The following is an 18,482-nucleotide window of genomic DNA, read 5'->3' on the forward strand; positions in this document are numbered from 1 at the left end:
CAGGAATTTTTGAGCTACCTTTGGTAGGCGAACTCAGCAAGGCTAATACAATGAACAAACTTCATTTTTGTAAGGGCAAACAAGACAACCTGTATTATAGTTTTTTATGAAACATCACTTAAATCCACTCTTATTTATTTGCTATGAATAATCTTTTAGTTTGCCTCTGTGCAGCTCCAAATAAAACAATCAATTGAGATAAAGTAGCTTTCTTACGTATCTTGTAATGTATTCAACTAAATTTAACAAAGATCTCCGTTGAATTTTGAAGAGCTTGATATTAAAATGAATCCTACCATGATGTAAAACTTTATTAATTCCGCCCACTTCTATACACAGTGTGTATACGCTGCATCGCCCTAAACAGTTTTGCAATATCTCAGCATCAGTATTGTTTGTTACAGAGGTAAGAAACATTATATTTTCTTCGTTTTAAAATGTCAATCAGTCCAGACGCGACACTACAATCCAATCTCAAGGCAGTTCGTGGCATAGACACGAAATTTGGAATCTATTCATTCGTGTTCATGGACAGGAATATCCCCATTTTTCAATGTCACTCAGCACGACTTTCCATACGTGGGTATTCACGTTTATTTATTTATAACCTGACATCAAAAGAAGTCGTCCATATTTTAGGATGTGACAACCGACACCTTACTGCACCCCAACCCTAAACAGCTGCAAAGACAAATTTTGCTAAAAACGAAGGTGGCAATACAACGGTATTTGGCTCCCTAAACCTAACATAACAGGAGAAAAGTTAAATCCTAACATACCATGCCAACAAGATCGTAGGAAATAGGAATTCACACGAATGAGCCTCCTAGTAAAATAGGTATGAATTCCCATCAGCTTGCGTGGATATATATTTACATATATAAAAGATACTGCATATTAAAATACATTAGATTTAAAGTCGTTCTGACTGACATGAAAAAGTGAAATTCGTGTCAGTAAACACAAATGAATAGATTAGAGTTCAAGACACTGTCAGGAATTCCTGTGAGACCGTGTTGGACACTAATAAGCAGGTGCTAGTGTGTATTACACTGGTAATGAGTGGCTTTGGCTCTTTAATAAAAACACTGCCCTTATCTAGCTGGTGTGTTGCATGGAAAGTCACAATTCGAGGTTACAGAGAGATCAGAATCTTATCAGCGCGACACCATTATTTGCGGGGACTACAAACATGTAAATTGCTGTGGTTCAGCAAGATATAGAGCATTTGCTTCAGGCTACAAGCTTGGTTAAATTCCAACAAGCCGAGTGGGCCTGTTGTGATAATCCACCAATGAAGATATCGTCCACAATTTTTGCCGTCCATTCTCTATTTATTTATTTATATAGGCTAGATGTATTTTTTTGCTTTAGCGCTTAAGCCTTAAGAGATAGCGGTTCAAGCTGTGAAGTTGCAGATGGGATTTTCAAGCTAAAAGAAGCTGATATTAAAGGAATATTTCACCCCAAAATCAAAATTCTGTCTTTATTTACCATCCTCATGTTGTTTCTTAAATGTTTTCCGTGGAGCAAGTGCAGGATTTTTCTTTGCGTCATTTTCCATGAAATGGCAGTGTTGACTGGCCTTTAAAGTCTGCATGAAATAAAAAAAGATCATTCTTATTGTTTTACACAGTGGTGAAGTATTTATTGTGAATGTTTCCATCCATCCATCCATTTTCTACCGCTTATCCGAACTACCTCGGGTCACGGGTAGCCTGCGCCTATCTCAGGAGTCATCGGGCATCAAGGCAGGATATACACCCTGGATGGAGTGCCAACCCATCGCAGTGTGAATGTTTTATCAACATTATTTTTTAAAAACCCATTTGCAAAAATGTTTATCCCCTCCCCATTTTGTAACAACCGCTGTTCACGTCTGGTCACTAGGAATGGCACGAGGGCGAGCTGCAATGACTGACAGATTGGAAACTGGTGTTCAAATCCAATCAATTGTCAGTGGATGAAATCAATTCCCACCCTAATTTTTTCTTAAAGTAAAGTATATATTTTTTTAACTACTAAAGTATACGTCTCGATATGAAAAAAAGACAATCGCTTCTTCCGTTTCGTGTCGACTTTAAAGTCCCTGGAAGTTGCGATCGTTTTGACGCATTTCCGCTTGAAAAGGAACTTCATAGCAGAAAATAATTGGGCGTATCTTGCGTTTTTTACTGTGAATTGATAGCATGTATAAAACAGCGCTTGCATTTCGAAATGAAACTAGCAGTCGACTGACAGTCGAAGGGGCTGAGTTAACGGATGCTCCCCCCAAGCCGTCTAATTTACCTCTTCTGAGATGGATCGTCATTTCAGGGCAGAAGTGCATTTTCAGATTTTAACTGACTATGAGGGTACATGAATTTTAAAAAGAAAATGACCAACATTGATAAACTATTTGCCATAAACGCTGCAATATTTCATGAAAGAATAAGAATTGCCATTTTTAATTTCACTGGGACTTTAAAAACAAATTTCAGTCAATAAATCCTACAAAGCTGTTGCTTATTTTATGGCTTAATCATATGGACTAGGTTTTTTTTTTACAAACATCGCTCTACTTAAGAGTTTCATAAGATTAAAAATATTTTTACCTTATAGGCCCACAGACAAATAAGATATGATGACATGAGGATCAGTAAATAATGACATAAAAATTAGGTGATTAATTCATTTAACATTGCATTCAGATGATAAAGACAGATTTAAACTGGGATTAGCTCATGAAAACCTGCTCAAAGACTCGATACGGTTCCAATCTCTTTTGTTGTCGTGATCTGGTGAATTCTAGGCCTATTAATCTGGATCACGTTCGCCCGTGTGTGATATTTCATTATTAAAGAAGCCGAGAGGTGTGTAGGAAGGTGTTGTGGAGGGTGTGAGCGTGACATTTCTTTAATTGTGAGAAAGGAGAAGATCTCACACCGTGATTGAGATGTTGTATTACCCTAATTTAGTTCGCAGTGAGATGGCACTGTGTTATCGCCCAAGACGTGCCACTAATTTGGTGTTGGCGTTTATATCTCTGTCAGCTCCTCCGGTTCTTTATCAACAGGCAAGATGAAGAACCTTCTAAACAAGACAAGACGAAGCTCAGACCGGAAGCACACGAAGGCAGTCATTAGCAGTGCCCGGATCCCCAGCCAAACCGCCTTTGGTGTCAGTCCAGTTCTCCTGACGTCTCCGAGCTCTAAAATGGGAAAACGTTTGCTGCACGAGCGTGCAAATTTGCATTACCCGCCTTCCGCAAATTTTCTCAATTTTCAATTTAAATATCATTAACCAAAAGGGCAATTTTTGAGCGTCTAATTAATATCTTAATGAATTCCCTTGCATTAGGTCCTGTTTGGATGAGTGCGATATTCATGGTTAATGAATTTTACTTTAATTTCCAAATGAAACTGCTCTTGTAAATACTTTGCTTTAGCTGCAGTTTATTGGGAGAACTTTTCTCTGGTTTATATTCGTGGTTTCAATGACATCATCTAATGTGTGGTTATTTTGCACTGTAGCCCTGATTCACATAATCAAACAAGGGTATTAAAGATTGTAGTCATATTTATTGGATAAGGAACGTTTTTGTTATTCCCTATGCTTATATTGAAAGGAGGTAATATCTTAAGAGGCATGGAGGAAATCTTCTCAATATCTCCCAAACCTCCAGAAGTCTGTGTAATGTATAGAAGTCTTCAGCTGTCAATAGAGGATTGCACATTGTTAAATGTATGTATGCAATTACAGTTTCTCAATGCCACAATACACCTTCTTAAACTCTTCTATCACGATCAACCACAATCATGCGATTGAAAGTGATGCATTTAAAATCTGAATTAAATACACAAATGTTTAAAAATGTTATCTGATCTCATTTATCTAAACTTAAAAAATATCTATAATGCATTATCCATTTTTAGAGCGGCTGAAAGATTTTTGAATGGACACAAGAGGGAGCTAATACTTCTGTCAATCAGCTGAGCAGATCAATACTTTCCAAATATCGTCTGACTCATAGACCTGTCTGATATGAAATCAGTCTGTCAATAGAAGAAAAGTACAACATTGATGTGGATTAAATTATCTTGACATCTGACAGGTTTTACACTAACACAGAAGTCTAAAAGCCAGAATAACTAGCGGTGACATTCCTCTCCTGTGACCTTTGCATGGGCCACACGCATTCAAATCCATTAACCAATAATGGCAACTTCACAGGCCAATTAGCTGCCAAATGTTGGGAAAAACTGTCATGATGCGTGCGGTCTAGATTTCGCTGACAAGTCAATGATCCACTACCTACAGACCATTTCCATATTCACAGAGATAATTCCACAGGCCAAGATTTGCCTGTGACTTGTGGCAACAAAGTTTCTGTTGCATTTCTATTTCATCAGTGCTGTGCCTGTCAAAACTCTCAATAGATATTGATCTGTTTACCTCAGACCTCTTCATTCAAGCATGGGCAATGTGAAACTGATACATGTCGGTTCTATCAGGTAGACCTGAGAGATGGAGAGCGAGATCCATCACGCTTAGCTTGCATTGACAAAATGACATTACCAAGCATTCCCTGCTGTAAAAATAGAGATTCAATCCAAAGTGTCTCTGCGAAACAAGGGCTGTTGTGAACATTCCGCATATGCTGAGCAATAAAGCGTGGAGTATTTCTTGATAACGCTGTAGCAGACATAAATTATAACATGGTTGTTGGGAGCGAGCCATTGAGAGCCATTGCAAACTTGTTTGTTGTGAAATCTAATTTACCTCAGGAGTGGATCGCATTTACATCTAAATGATGATAAATTAACATGGAATGGAGCCCAAAGTGTAGTTGCTTTAAACATCTATAGTCAGTCAAATTTACTGAACAGAAAGAGCTGTTTTGTGTCTGTCACTGGATGTGGAGCTTGCATCGAGGCCAACAGACCTCTTTTTAAAAACGGGTTTGCAGTTTGCACAATTATTTTTGATTGCTTTGTGAAAGTCCTTAATGCCACAAGATCCTGTGTTCATAGTTATACTAGCAGTATTGATTTCACTATGCGTCTGCTCTTCAGAAACACACTGCTTATGCAACTTCAGGGCTTTATACCAAAACAGTCAAATTAAGGATTAATTATTAGGATAAAATACAAAACATGTGCATTCACCTCTACATTGAATTGTTTTTTAGGACACAGAGGTAAAAGCACTTAGAGATGAAAGATGTAAGATGCAAATACAACAATTGTTATGTTTGATTTAATATTGATGCAGTTTTTATTTTGAGTTGCACACATTTTGCAGTCAAATGACTATCAGTTGCAGACGGAAGAGTGACGCTTTATCTGTTGCTCTGGGCGGTTCTCTCTGACTCTCTGAACAATGAATCTGTTATTATCTGTGATTCTCCTATATGTCATTTCTTGATTAATAACTTCTCTGGTACGCTGTGAGTAAAACTATAAGGATGCATACCGTATCTCAACTGGAGTGTGGCTTTTGAGCTCCATCGGATGGAAAGATTTAATGTGTTAGTTTCCACAGACATGAAAGCTTTATTTCACCGCACTGTTTTCTTCGCTCATCACTGAGATTGGAAATACATCCACACAATCAAATCTGTAGAAAAGGCTTGTTCCGATGAACGCAGAGAAATATATTTGGAAGAATGCTCATAACCAGACAGATTTTTCCCCCCATAGATACCATTGTCAGTGGGTGAAAAATTACTTAATCAGTATTTTTGTTCTGTTGAACACATCTTTATATAGCATAAATGTCATCTGATATGGATTTGTTTGCTTTATTACTGGGTGTGCTATAAAAAAAATGCAAAGCAACAACAAGATGTTTAAGAACATATTTTTTTTTAGCTTTTGTGTTTAGAGATAATCTGTCAAGTGTCTTGATGATGAATAAAGTTGCAGCAGATCGTTCTTGTCATTGGCTTTCTCTCAGTTTGATTTAAATCTATACACATGACCGCTGGATTAAATCAATACCTCTGAACACTGTTTTATGGATATCTACACTGTCTGGAATATAGTCGCTCATTTTTCATAAATCATTTGGTGATTAATGAGTCAGATTGGATGGAGCACAAGGTCAATGTGAGCTCCATTGCTGGACTTCTTAAATATACCATAGTTATTTGGACCAAGTAAAGTTTTCTTTTTTGCGTTGAAGTAATTTTTGGTGTGCATATCTCAGTCTCTTTTTAAATTGCTGTAGTCTTTATATCATTCAGTATTGTAATTCACAGCCGTGAGCCATGCGGTTGGTAAGCAGGTGGTATTATAAGAAGACACCTTGTCATGTCCGTGTGTAGTGTTTTATTGCAAACAATAGTTGTATACCTCCCTCAGTGCTTTCTGCAGACAGCAGCGTTTAAATCACTGAAATGGCTTCTCTAACCTAAATCAAATAGGGAAAAATGTTTCTGAGGTATTTCATTAAAATCTAAACTGTTACAAATGTTTCTCCCAAAGCCCCTTAGGTGAAATAAAAATGGCAAAAAAGGGGAGGCTCAGAGATTACATATTTTTGTAGCCTATCCCGGAAGAAAGTGCCGCGTTGGAAATCGTATGCATTTTTCACATAGACTTTTGGAAGATCACAAAATATAAGTTCTGTAATTAACAAAGGTAAATGATGTTTTGTCTATCAAGATAATCTTTACAAATGAACACAATATTTGTTACTTTTAAAGATGTAATACAATCGACAACAGTAAAAAGCTAACACGATGCTATAAACAGACTACACTTAGGGTCGCTCGATATCAACATCACCACCACCAAGCATCCGACAGCTATTTCAAACTTTATTGAAAACGTGTTCCCTGGTAAGTAATATACTCTGTGAATGAATCCACATCTAAATATTAAGAGATTTGTGATCATGTTGGATTATTTGTGAGCTTTATATGCTAGATGATGTCTAACGTCCCAGCCAAAGAGAGTCACTTTTAGCAACTTGTTAGCAAATTTCGTTTTAAAGATACAAAAAGGATTCAAAAAATCACAAGCAGGTTATAATTTGTTTGTTTTGTGTCATAAAATAATAGATTTTGTTTACAGACCTTTTTTCAGGCGATTTACCAAAAACCCATTAAAAAAACATAGATTTAAAAATGCTAACTAGCTGAAAATATGTCAATTCTGCGACTCCCTATAAGACTTTTGGAACATGGAAAGATCAATACATTTGATGTGAAAAGCATAGCTGGACTAGTAAGTCGATGTTAAGGCTCATACTGAAACTTTTTATGAATTTTGGTTTCCAGAAATTGGTCGTATCTGAGCTCAGTTTGAAACGTTAAGGTGTTTTCCAAAATAAAGAAATGTGAGATTATCGGCATCTAAGGAGAAACATCTGAAACATCCTTTTAACACGACATTGAATGATTGAAGAGATGTCATTGTTTATCGTTGTTCTTTCTTCTGCCTTCTTCAGATTTTCCATCTCATGTCATTCTATATATTTTATAGTACATATTCAGTTATTTCATTAGGTGTAAAAATCGTATTATAGCTAGTTATTTAAAGTATATGCAGCAAGTTTAATGTTCTAAAGTTGATGTCATGTTTATTCCATTGCATGTTACATTTTAATGCATCATAAATGTCACTCATATATAAAAACAAATTAAAAGCTGTTGATTTTAATTAAAACCAACCCCCGGACATTAAAGTGGTCTTACAAGAAGAAATCCTTTTTCCACTATACGTCCAGTAGCAAACCTTCAATTTTATTAGTCTGGCAGTAGCAGAAAGATAAGCACTGATGAGCACCCTAAGTAGATCGCAGGAGTGATGAACGTGCTTACTCAGTCGTGTTAGTGTCAGACTCTTCTCGCTCTAAATGTTCGTGCCGACGCTCCATTCTCGTCTGTCAGCGCTCGGTCGAGTAGCAGCTTTAATCACGACGACGTCTGAGGTTTATTCCTGAACTCTCTCTCATTATACCGGAGTCCATGCACTTTCACACCCCAGTTAGTGTCATATTCCAGCGGTGTTGGTGTTGTGTAACGCACTTAAAGAGTCGTGTTCTGGGGCGAGCCGTGCTAATGTAATGGCTCATTGCAGGTCTGCTGTGTGTTTATTAAATCGGGAGGTTGCACCAGTTGGCCCGAGCTGATGGTCTGTTGGGTGATGGGGTGTGTTTGTGTATCGTCTGGTCGGGTTAACATGGCGGCTGGGCTTGCAGTCTGTCTGTCTCCCGTCTGCTTACCTTAGCTTAACAGTTTTAAGATCAAGTTTGAAAAGCTTGATGTTATTTGTTTGAATGCTTGTCATCTTAATCAGCTTGAGTTTTGAATATGATCACGAATTAAAAATAAATGTAGCTTTTAGAGTGAAACTGTATCAAGTATTTGCATTTTCATGACGCCCTGTTTTTACCTAGATTCCTCTCCAGATGGGATTAGATATGTCAAAGGACCCCAGAATTCCTCTGTCCCTTCATCCCTTTTTTCTGGTATTGAAAAACAGATGTGTTCAGTCATAGCGACTGATTTAAAATCACAAGGTGCATCTGTGAAACACAAATTTCTCTGACCTCATCTGGGAAAACTGTTCCAGTCCAAATAGTACTTAAGACGCACAGTTCAGTGGAATAGGAACCATCTGCCGGCTTCTTGTGGCAGCGTTGGGTCTTCTGGGAAGGCTAGTAATGCCAGGATGTCGTGAAGACGACGAGATCGAGATTATCTTTCTGCCTTCTCGTGTAATAAGAGCCGCCTGTCTCCATGCTAAGACCCCTTCACGTAGAGGTTAATGAGAATGACACTGGAATATTAATACAGTTATTATTGCTAAACCTATGAGACATTTAACTCTGTCAGGAGAGCGGAAGGTACCCAGGTCACTTCTTTGGTTCTCGTCCAGGTCACGAACATCTGTCACCTGTAGTACGTGCTGAACATTTAATTTGAAACGAAACAAAGTGTACTCTTAAAGCTGATATCATTTTATTGATGCTAAATTACCCTCCATTCAGTTTAATGTGCAGAGACCGGTAAGCCATTCGTTGGTTGATTTCCCCAAAGCGTTTAACACACTGTGGTGCTTTTAACAGTAGATTGCTTGTTATTGCTGCCCAAAATAACCATGTTGCCGCAACCAGTGGGTGGGTTTTCTCCAGGACTTCCTGTTTGCCGCTGCGATTATTGCCCAAAGGCATCGTGAGTTTTTGGAGAACTCCTATTAAGTGCTGCTAGTGGCATAGAACATTTGCACTTCAGGTTTGAATGTTTGGGTTTGCCAACAAGAAAGATCGTACAACTGGTTCCATTTACAGACAACGCATGCATGTTTTTGTTGGATGGTCTCGCACACAACTATAGTAGCCAGACAATTCCCTCCACATTTTAGAGCGGTAAAGTTGTTTAAACTTTATATCCATTTGCATGCTTTTGTTGTTAAGTGCTACTTCTGCTAATGAAACGAGAGTATTGTTATTGTTTTGAACATAGTTTAAAACCCAATTAATCCTCAAAAGTGCTAAAAGAATTAATGGACTCGTAAATTGAACCATAATCATTTGGCGTAATTGGAATCACAACCAATCCGTAACATTTTAATGCTTCCTTCATTATTCTCTGCACCTTTTCCCATCAAAACCAGTGAGTCCAGCATCATCCGGACCACAGTGCCTCAGCATCCAAAAGCGTGTTGTAGACCCCCCGAGACCTCCGCTGCCTCTCCTTTGCTGTTTTTCTCAGCACGCCTCCAGACGTATCGCAGAACCAGCCGCTGCTTAAAAATTCATGCGTGTGGATTTTGAGGTCATTAAAGAGCAATCACTTGGGTTTCTTTAATGAAATCCAATATTCATGAAAATGGATTTTCTTGCTCTGTTTTCCTTTCCTCGCCATCCTCGGCTGTATCCGAATGCATTTGTTGGGTTTGGTTAAGAATAGCGTAGGTTAATGGCATTCTCGACTCTGGGGCCAATTATTCCAAGAGTTGACAGGAAAAATGGCTAATCACCGGATTCATGCCGCCGCTGGTTAACCACAATGAGAGATGTTACATGTAGAGTTCGGCTGCAGGTTAGTCTGTACCAAACCTATTTCAGGTGCTCTTTGGGACTTTCAGATAAAACTCAGCAGGATTTAAGTTGGCTGTTTTTAATCGAATCTCAACAACACGGAGCGTGTGATAGCTTGAAGGCGTTCTAGGAGTATTTTGAGCTGACTCCTGTTGTGTACCAGTCGCATAAGAAGCGAAGTGTGGTTGCAACGAGCACTTTTGAGGTAGAACTAATAGTTGGATTTCCCAAAGTTTGCAAAGTCCGTGGGATCAAATATTTAATTCCAGACGTGTATTAGAACTTTATGTGCACAAGCAAAACTGTATATTCAACTTTGTTGTCTGCGTTATGGATGAATCATTGTGAAAACTGTTAGTCAGACTATATTTTATTGTTTAAGTGGGTGGTTCTTAGCCAAAACAATCTTTACTGTTGACCAGATTTTAGACCAATTGGCCAAAGAAAAGAAGAGATTAGTTGAGAATAATATGTGCTTCTTAAAGTTTATATCAGCTGGTAAAACTTAATGTGTAAAATAACATTTCTTTATCTCCTATTTAAGCATGCAGCTATAGCAGAGTCTCACGGGATTTGTTACGCAAGGTTTTTGTGAACCTTATGTAACTCATCCTGATTAGAATGTAAAAGAGGAAGACGGCAAAAAGTCCTTGAGACGCGAACAGACAAGCGCAGAAGCCCCGTTGTACGAATCATTTGGAATACTTATGATAGCAATAAACAATGCCATCCAACTGGGTGAAAATATTGACAAAAGAGTCTGAAATTCATAGCAGCCATTTCCCCAAAGCCATCTCAATAATTACAGCTCCCATTTCTGCTATAAAACCTATTTTTTCTCGCCTTCTCCTTTTACTGCCAATAAATGGACTACTAAAGTACAAATCCATATAGTTAGCTCCCCGCCGCAGGTCTGGGGCGCTTACGGCTGCTTTGTTCTGGGGGATCTCTTGCATGCTATGTTTTTCATTGTCACCATTCCCGGTCCTCATTTTTGCGCTGCTGTATCTTTTATGTCCATTATAAGCACTCTATAGATTTTCTTTACTTGCATATCTTTGTTCAACATTTTCTGCATTGGTCATGGTGAGGCCGAGGGCAGACAGCTCACAGTGATGTTTTTGGAGTGCAAATGGAGATGTGGACCAAAAGTGCACAGAATTTTGTGTCAGAAGATGTGCGTGCCTGCGAAATGAAATGTGTGGTCACAGCTAGTTTGCCACAGTAGCTCACGAACAGTAGTGTTAATAATTGGTAAAACCAAAAAAATTAAAAACTTTCAACCATTTAATTATGTTTTAGGGGCAGAAAACACAATTCTTTTTTATTGTCAATGAGTGGTGTAAATATACGCTCACGATTTGATCGAACATAGGTTCACAATATATATTTTAACAAAACGTAGAAAATTTGACGGAAATTCAAATGACTGCTTTATTTTAAACAACTTGAAATAAATTGAAAAAGTGACAGCATTCAAGGCTATATCAAACCCTCTATATGTAAATTAATAGAAAATGAATGGGTCGCTGACAGCACAACTGATAGAAGTTAACAGACATCCTATCGTACGAAAGAAAATCACCATAGATTTTAACCTTGTGTTTCGCTGTTGTACAGAACTGGGATAAATAATGCAAATTACCGCCTCATTGTTTATTGTTATTGTTTTACAGTTTACTGCATTATTTGCAGTGGTGTTCCCGTCAATTTAGTTGTTCTCTTTGAGTTATATGTCATATATCGTGTAGCTCTTCTTCGAGCGATGTGATTCTGACTGTCAGAGTGTTTTTTGTGTGTCGAATGCACAGTTTTCAAAACATTGCTCGTGGCAACATCTCTTCATTTATACACAATCTTTTTCTAACAGCAAAAAGTAGATCAACTATATGTGTGCACGAGTGGATGTGCCTGAGCCAAGGAGAGCAAGTTTAATTCCGTTGGGATTTTCCACGTTGTCTGATGTCAATGTTCAGTTGGAGCGTTTGCCACTCGTATGACTCGTAACCAGTTTTGCTCAAGTTACTCTGAAAAAGTAATTAATTACTAAATTCTAATGACATATTCAATAGTGTAATTAGATTACTGTACAAATGACTCTCTCCAAAAAGTATTTAATTACTCATTACTAATTACTTTCTATATCCTATATCAACCTTGGCTGAGTGATTCAAGGATAGACATGAAGGGCTCTTTTAAATCATTAAAATAACTAATATAAAACTACATATAGTGGCATTATTATCTGACTAAAGTATTACTGTGTGTTAATGTTAATTACTGTTAAAGTATTAATGTGATTGTAAAGTTAAACGTTGGATTTTGATGTCAATTCCAGTATTGCACACACATATAGTTTATTACACAAAGTAACTGTAATTAAATTAAAGAAATTTGATTTCATCATTGCAATTTACAAACGCTGTCAAGTTAAGTAAAAAAGTGTACTAACATCCTTCATTTACAAATCCAGTTTTGCAAATGTTAGCTAATCCATACGTCCTTGCGTGACATTTGTGGCACTCGTACCGGAGGTTGCTGACACTTGTGCTAAAAGGACATCTGTGAAAGCGACTGTGGGCAATGAAGAGGTCGTTTTAGGACAGTCACCTGTGCTGAGGAGCTGTGAGTCAGATATGACAGTAATGCACACGCAGACGGGCAGCCGCCTCCGGCTTGTCTATTCATCTCCTATATCTCTTCATCTCTCTCTCTCTCTCTCTCTCCCCCTCTCTCTGTTTCTCACTCAGACAGGCAGAATAAAGTCATCACGCCTCCACAGAAACTCAACCAGTGCCCTATTAACAAGTACGTTTTAATTGGCCGCTAGCACTGACAGGCAGTCGACTGCTTTATGATATAGAGAATATTCTATAAATACATTCCAGCAGGACGCGGTTGCCCTCTTCAACACAGAAGGATGATGTCGGGCGGATATTAACTAAGTGATGGGAGCGGAGACTGCATAAATCAACCGTTACTCCATCCAGTGTTATTTATTTTTATTTTATTAGACCTTGTCATCGTCTCTTTTTTTAACGGTTTGTGATACACGGCCTACTTTTAAATCGTACCGTACCAAAACACGACCAATAATTAGTTATAAGATCAAAACTCTTGTTGACGTTCACAGTGTAATTAATTCTGTTTAACAGAAAATAAGATATTTTGAAGAATGTAGGACAGCAAACCGGTCTGGGGCACTTTTGACTACCGTTGTCATTTTTTCTACTATGGTACTTAATTATGTCCCAGAACTGTTAGTTGCTAACATTCTTCCAAATATCTTTCTTTGTGTTCAACAGAACAAAGAAGTTTACTGTGTAGGGCTTTGGAACAACTTATTTTTATTTTGGGGTGAACTGTCCCTTTAAATTATTATCATGACATAATTTGAATATAGGAAAACAAAGTTTTGTGACTAGCTTGTTGGCACACGTTTGCATTAACTTTGCATTCATTTATTTATTTAAGGTTTTAACAAGATTTCATCACAACTTTTGGATGAATTAGTTTATCCACAAATATAAGAATTATTGAATAGAAATGGCCTTAAATATCAAGTTAACTATGCAAAAGCTTTAAGTACAACATGTGTGTAATTTACAAACACTACATTTTATTTCAGAGAAACAAGATTTGTAGTAAAAAGGCAAAATTATTGTTAGTTCCACTTTCCAGTTCACTTACCGTCCGTGACCCCATCAGAATATACCTGCACCCCATTTTCAAGTCGTGACCCACTATTTAAGAGCCGCTGAGCTCTCTGCGTGATCTTTCCCTGCTAAACTGGAGGAAGGAAATTGTATTAAAAAGCTTTTTATATCTTTCTGTGCGAGTGATAAATAATATTGTCAGAATCTGTCAACAGCAAGACTCCCTCTCTTTCTCACACATGCACACACACTCACAGCTTTACTCTAGATTGAAATCTGGAAACCCATTTGCTTTCTTCCTCTTTTCCTCCAGCCGGCGTAACGTCAGGCAGTCGGCACACGTCCTCTCCGGCTCATTTCCACCTTCACCTCCATTGTGCCGCTCCTCCAGCTCTCTCTCTCTCTTTATCCTCGTACCGTCTGTTGCCGTGAGGTCTGTGGAGAATTCGGCCAAATTACCTGTCATAGCTGCAGCTACGCGTAAATAAGGCAAGAAAGTGTGTCACGTTCCGTATCCCTCACTCTCCCGTCATCCGTAAGTCCCTCTCATAGCCTCACATCTCGCCATTTCCCTGTCCGTCTGTCTTGCCATCCTTTCCTTTGTCCTAAAACGAAGATGTCAGGCTTTGTCACATTTATATCATCCTCTGTAAGGGAACACAGATGTCGGCCCGCTCAACAGCTTCGACTGTGGCAACAGGCCTTTGACAGCCTGTGATTTAGCGGCGGATCTTAAGCGAATTTGAAATTACAGCTAGAGAACGTGTGTTTGTGAGGACAGGCGTGTGTTCCTCGCTTCCCCAGACGGAAGTGCCATTACTGTCTCCGGGATTTTGTCTCCTTGAAATTCTTCAGGGTGAACACAGGCAGACACAAATGAGACACAAACTGTTGGCATACAGTAGGAGTATATAGTATGGGTGACAGGACTGGCCTTTCATCATCATGTTGGTGTAGATCTTGTTTTAGTGTTTTAGGGCTGTGACGATTAAGCGTGCGATTTTTATGCTCAGTTTCTCAATGAATTATGGTTAAATGCGGCCACATCTGAAAGCCAGAAAGCGTTCTCGCACAGAAACTCAGAATATGGGACACAGAAGAAGAAAGTTTTACACACGTAGTTCCAGGAAATGTCAATTGTCATATTCTATTGCGTTCTTCAAACTTTTTTTGGTATTTTCCTGATAATAAAGCATAAAAGTTTATAATGATGATGTTTGACAAATCCTGACCTGCACATTATATACGGCTCAATCTCGTCGTAATTTTACATCGATAATAACACAGAAGTTTTTCAGAATCGTCCTATAATTAACAATGCATAGTCCCCCGCCCTTTAATGCTTGTTCTGGTTGTTTCACAGAGGTGTTTGTTTGGGACAACAGAAGCATGTGTAAGTGTTTAGGATTGTTGACCATTTTGGATTTTATGAATAATTCAGCTAATGTGTCACAGTCGCAGTTGTGTGTTTCAGTGTCTTTCAATGTGCTGTTTTCACGAAGGAAATTTGATTTGTAATGGATTTAATTTACTGGATGCAATGTAGACATTACTCTGGTTGTTTCATATATAATTACACTGAAATATATCAATAATAAGTGTCATATTTTTTTATATTAATACTCATAGCTATTGGGTTTAATGTGTAGTATAAAGATTTGGGTTGTCGCCAAACGCATTAGCTAACGTGAACCAACGTTGTTGTTATTTTTTGATATTATTTTACATGTGAAATTTTTTAACATAAACTAAGATCAATAAACACTGTCTTGATATTAATTATTGTTATTTCATGTTAACGTATGCATTAACAAATATAAAATAATACAATCTAATTGTAGGATGTAGTGGTTTTGGTTGCATTCTTTGCCTTCTGTTGACTATAAAGCTCAGATAAATTGATTTTGGAAGAATCTGAGGAGCATTTTTGGTGAGTTTGTCTATTTTGCTGGAATAAACTGATGCGTTTTACTGTAATACGGTGTGTTCAATGAGAAAAATGTAGCCTTGATTTTATCAATGTGAAGTTTATTGGATGAAAGTGAGTTTGACAAATCGAAATAGAGCGAGCTGGTTTGAGGAGAAGACTTGTGAAAGTGAAAAGTCATTCTGACAAAAGATTGCAAACATTTTATTCCATAACTGCACGGATGAATAATGCACAATATGACCACGAATGTACATTACGAAAGTAATTGGGGTCCATTTTGATTATGAGTTGACTTCAAAGGTGAATGAGTTTGGTCAGTTTTTTTTTCAAACACCTTGTTATTCATTGGTCAAATACGGAGTTACAGCGTTACCAAACACAATCTCTTAGTTTAAGTGTTGGGTAAGTTACTCTGAAAATGAATAACTAGTTACTAATTAAATATTCAACAGTGTAATTAGATGAACAAATGACTCTTAGTTACATATTACTAATTACTTTCTATATCCTACATCAACCTTAATTAGTTAATTGATTCAAGGATAGGCATGCAAACAGCTTATTTAAATAATTCAAATAAATAATATTAAACTACATATAGTAGTATTATTAAATGACCAAAGTATTACAAATGTGAAAATTCTACATTAAAACACGGATTTTAAAGGTAGACTTTGAATTTGGATGTCAATTCCTATATTGCACACGCATATATTACACAAAGTATTTCGTTAAATGACATCAGAAGTAACTGTTATTAAATAACAGAAAAATAAGATGTAATCCCTTACTTTACTTTTTCAAGGGAAAAGTAATTAAATAACAGTAACTAATTACTTAGTAACTAGTTACACGCAACACTGTTTAGGTTGTTAAATCAGTCACGTTCCCGTCGCTCAAACAGATCGCAGTTCTGTCTGTCGCCACTTGTGGCGCAAAAAATGACACTCCTTCACCTCTAACTCCGTTTGTTCTCTAAGTGTGAGGTCATGCCCCTAATTCAGGATTTAAGCTCTTTCCTTTCAAGATTTGCTGTAAGTGTGTGTGTATGTCTTGTTCAGCGCAGGTGCTCAGCTAGAGTTCAATTTCCAGGCTGTAAGGTGTAATCACTCCTTGCTCGAGGGTTCCAGGTGCGACGGGCATGATTTGGTAGGAGGGATGCGTAGGAGGGCCCGAGGACCAACAGCCCAATCCAATGAGATTTATTGAGTCCCCCATCCACAATCACAAGCCGACAGAGAGGTGTCATCCTGATAAATGCGGAGGCTTGTTTGGGTTATTTCTGGGGTTTTTAAGAAGCCACAGGGGAGCAAACACTCTGACAACCTTCCTAATTCAAGGACTGCGCTTTGCGCGAAAAAAGTTGACCTACTTCATTCTTCAAAGACCACCGGATCCCTCGGTGTCTGTACGCAGCGATACGGAGATCTGAGAAAGGTGCGTGTGTTTTGCAGAGAGCTCTCTGGGGCGAAGTCTTTTAGCTCAGATACATGCATTATTTTTGCTATCCACTTTTAGCCCAACTTGACCTGACCAGGCACTATATACCAGGAACTGAGTAAGTCAGATCATTTGAAAAGTAAAAATAGATATAATAAAATCAGAATAAATCAGAATAAATCATGAAACGTTAATTGACCATAAATCTTTTAGGTGTAGTGTATTCTGTCATATTTCTGGAGATTGAATGTGACCTACACGCACGGTAGCCTAATCATTTTATGAATCGAATCTCATTCAAGTCACTAGAATGAATCAAAATCCCGCCTATACCAGACATAGCATCTTTTATATTCAGTCTCCGTATAACAGCCAAAGCATTTGATCTGTACACGCAGCCGGTTTAAGAAGCCCTGCCCGCACGTCTGTGCCATTTGGAAGCATATCACTCGGGCTCGATTCGGGGCAAGAGCTGCCCGAGCATCTGTTCTCCTGCGAGGGCCCTGATAAGATGTAATGGATAAGTTAATCGAGGATCAGCGATGTACGTAAGCTCAAAGTTTACAGCGTGTTAAAGTTCATGAGCTGTTTATTGACAGGACCCGTAGACACGGGTCACAATAGAGCAGGACGCAAGAATGAAACACAACATTCATGTTTTTCTTTGATATAGTACATCAGGGCTGTCACGGTTTTGAAATTTGACCGACGACCTGTTTTTGTGATTTCTTGCCTGTTTTACGATTATGCTTAATTTTGTGCAAACTGGGCCTACTTTTTTGACCGCACCATTTTTTGAGTATCACAAATTATGATAGTTAATTTATTTCTTTGTAAATTGTCCCTTATAATATAATATTGTTTAAAGATGCACCAATACTAAATTTCTCCACCGATAGCCAATTCTGAAGATTAAATGAGTATTTCTTTACTTTCTGAATTTATTAATTTATATAATGTGTATTGATATTGAACATCAAACTGCTGATGTTTTTTAACATTTTCGATTCCCAGAGCACAAATTCATTTCATTTTTCGGTCCTCTTTTGATTGATAAATCGGCCCTGATCATCTGCTTTTTTTAAACTATCGGCCGAATACAGATTATTTGCAGATATATTGGTCCATCTCTAACACTGAGACACTTCCGTTCAAGGTGCACGGTTGTGTAATTGCGCTTATCTAAAATAACTTTAGTCAGTCGATTGTTTACTAAAAAATTTCACAAAAACTTTTCAATTCTAGGTGAAAACTTTTTTTTGGAAAATAATTTACTGTCCACATATGATATTTACATCCAAAAAACAACAATGACATACATTGTACTATTCAACTGTTCACATCCACTTGGTTCTTTTTGTTTTCTTTCAGTAAAGGTTTTTGCAACTTTTGTAATAGTTGTGCGTGAGTCTCTCAGTTGCGTG

At 37.8% G+C, this 18,482-nt stretch overlaps 1 protein-coding gene across 2 annotated transcripts in view; it reads left to right on the forward strand.

Annotated features, from left to right (window-relative positions):
* Window positions 1–18,482, forward strand: part of iglon5 (IgLON family member 5) — a 136,965-nt gene that overhangs the window by 14,157 nt on the left and 104,326 nt on the right. Inside the window, exon 1 of one of the 2 annotated variants that reach the window (XM_056762275.1) lies at window positions 14,202–14,223. The exons of the other annotated variant lie outside the window; for it this stretch is intronic. The gene's annotated coding sequence lies outside the window, so the exon portion shown is untranslated. Of the gene's footprint in view, window positions 1–14,201; window positions 14,224–18,482 lie in introns of those variants that run through there. 2 annotated transcript variants of the gene reach the window in all.

Source organism: Triplophysa dalaica, chromosome 12, assembly GCF_015846415.1.
Source record: "Triplophysa dalaica isolate WHDGS20190420 chromosome 12, ASM1584641v1, whole genome shotgun sequence".
Classification (NCBI taxonomy): Eukaryota; Metazoa; Chordata; class Actinopteri; order Cypriniformes; family Nemacheilidae; genus Triplophysa; species Triplophysa dalaica.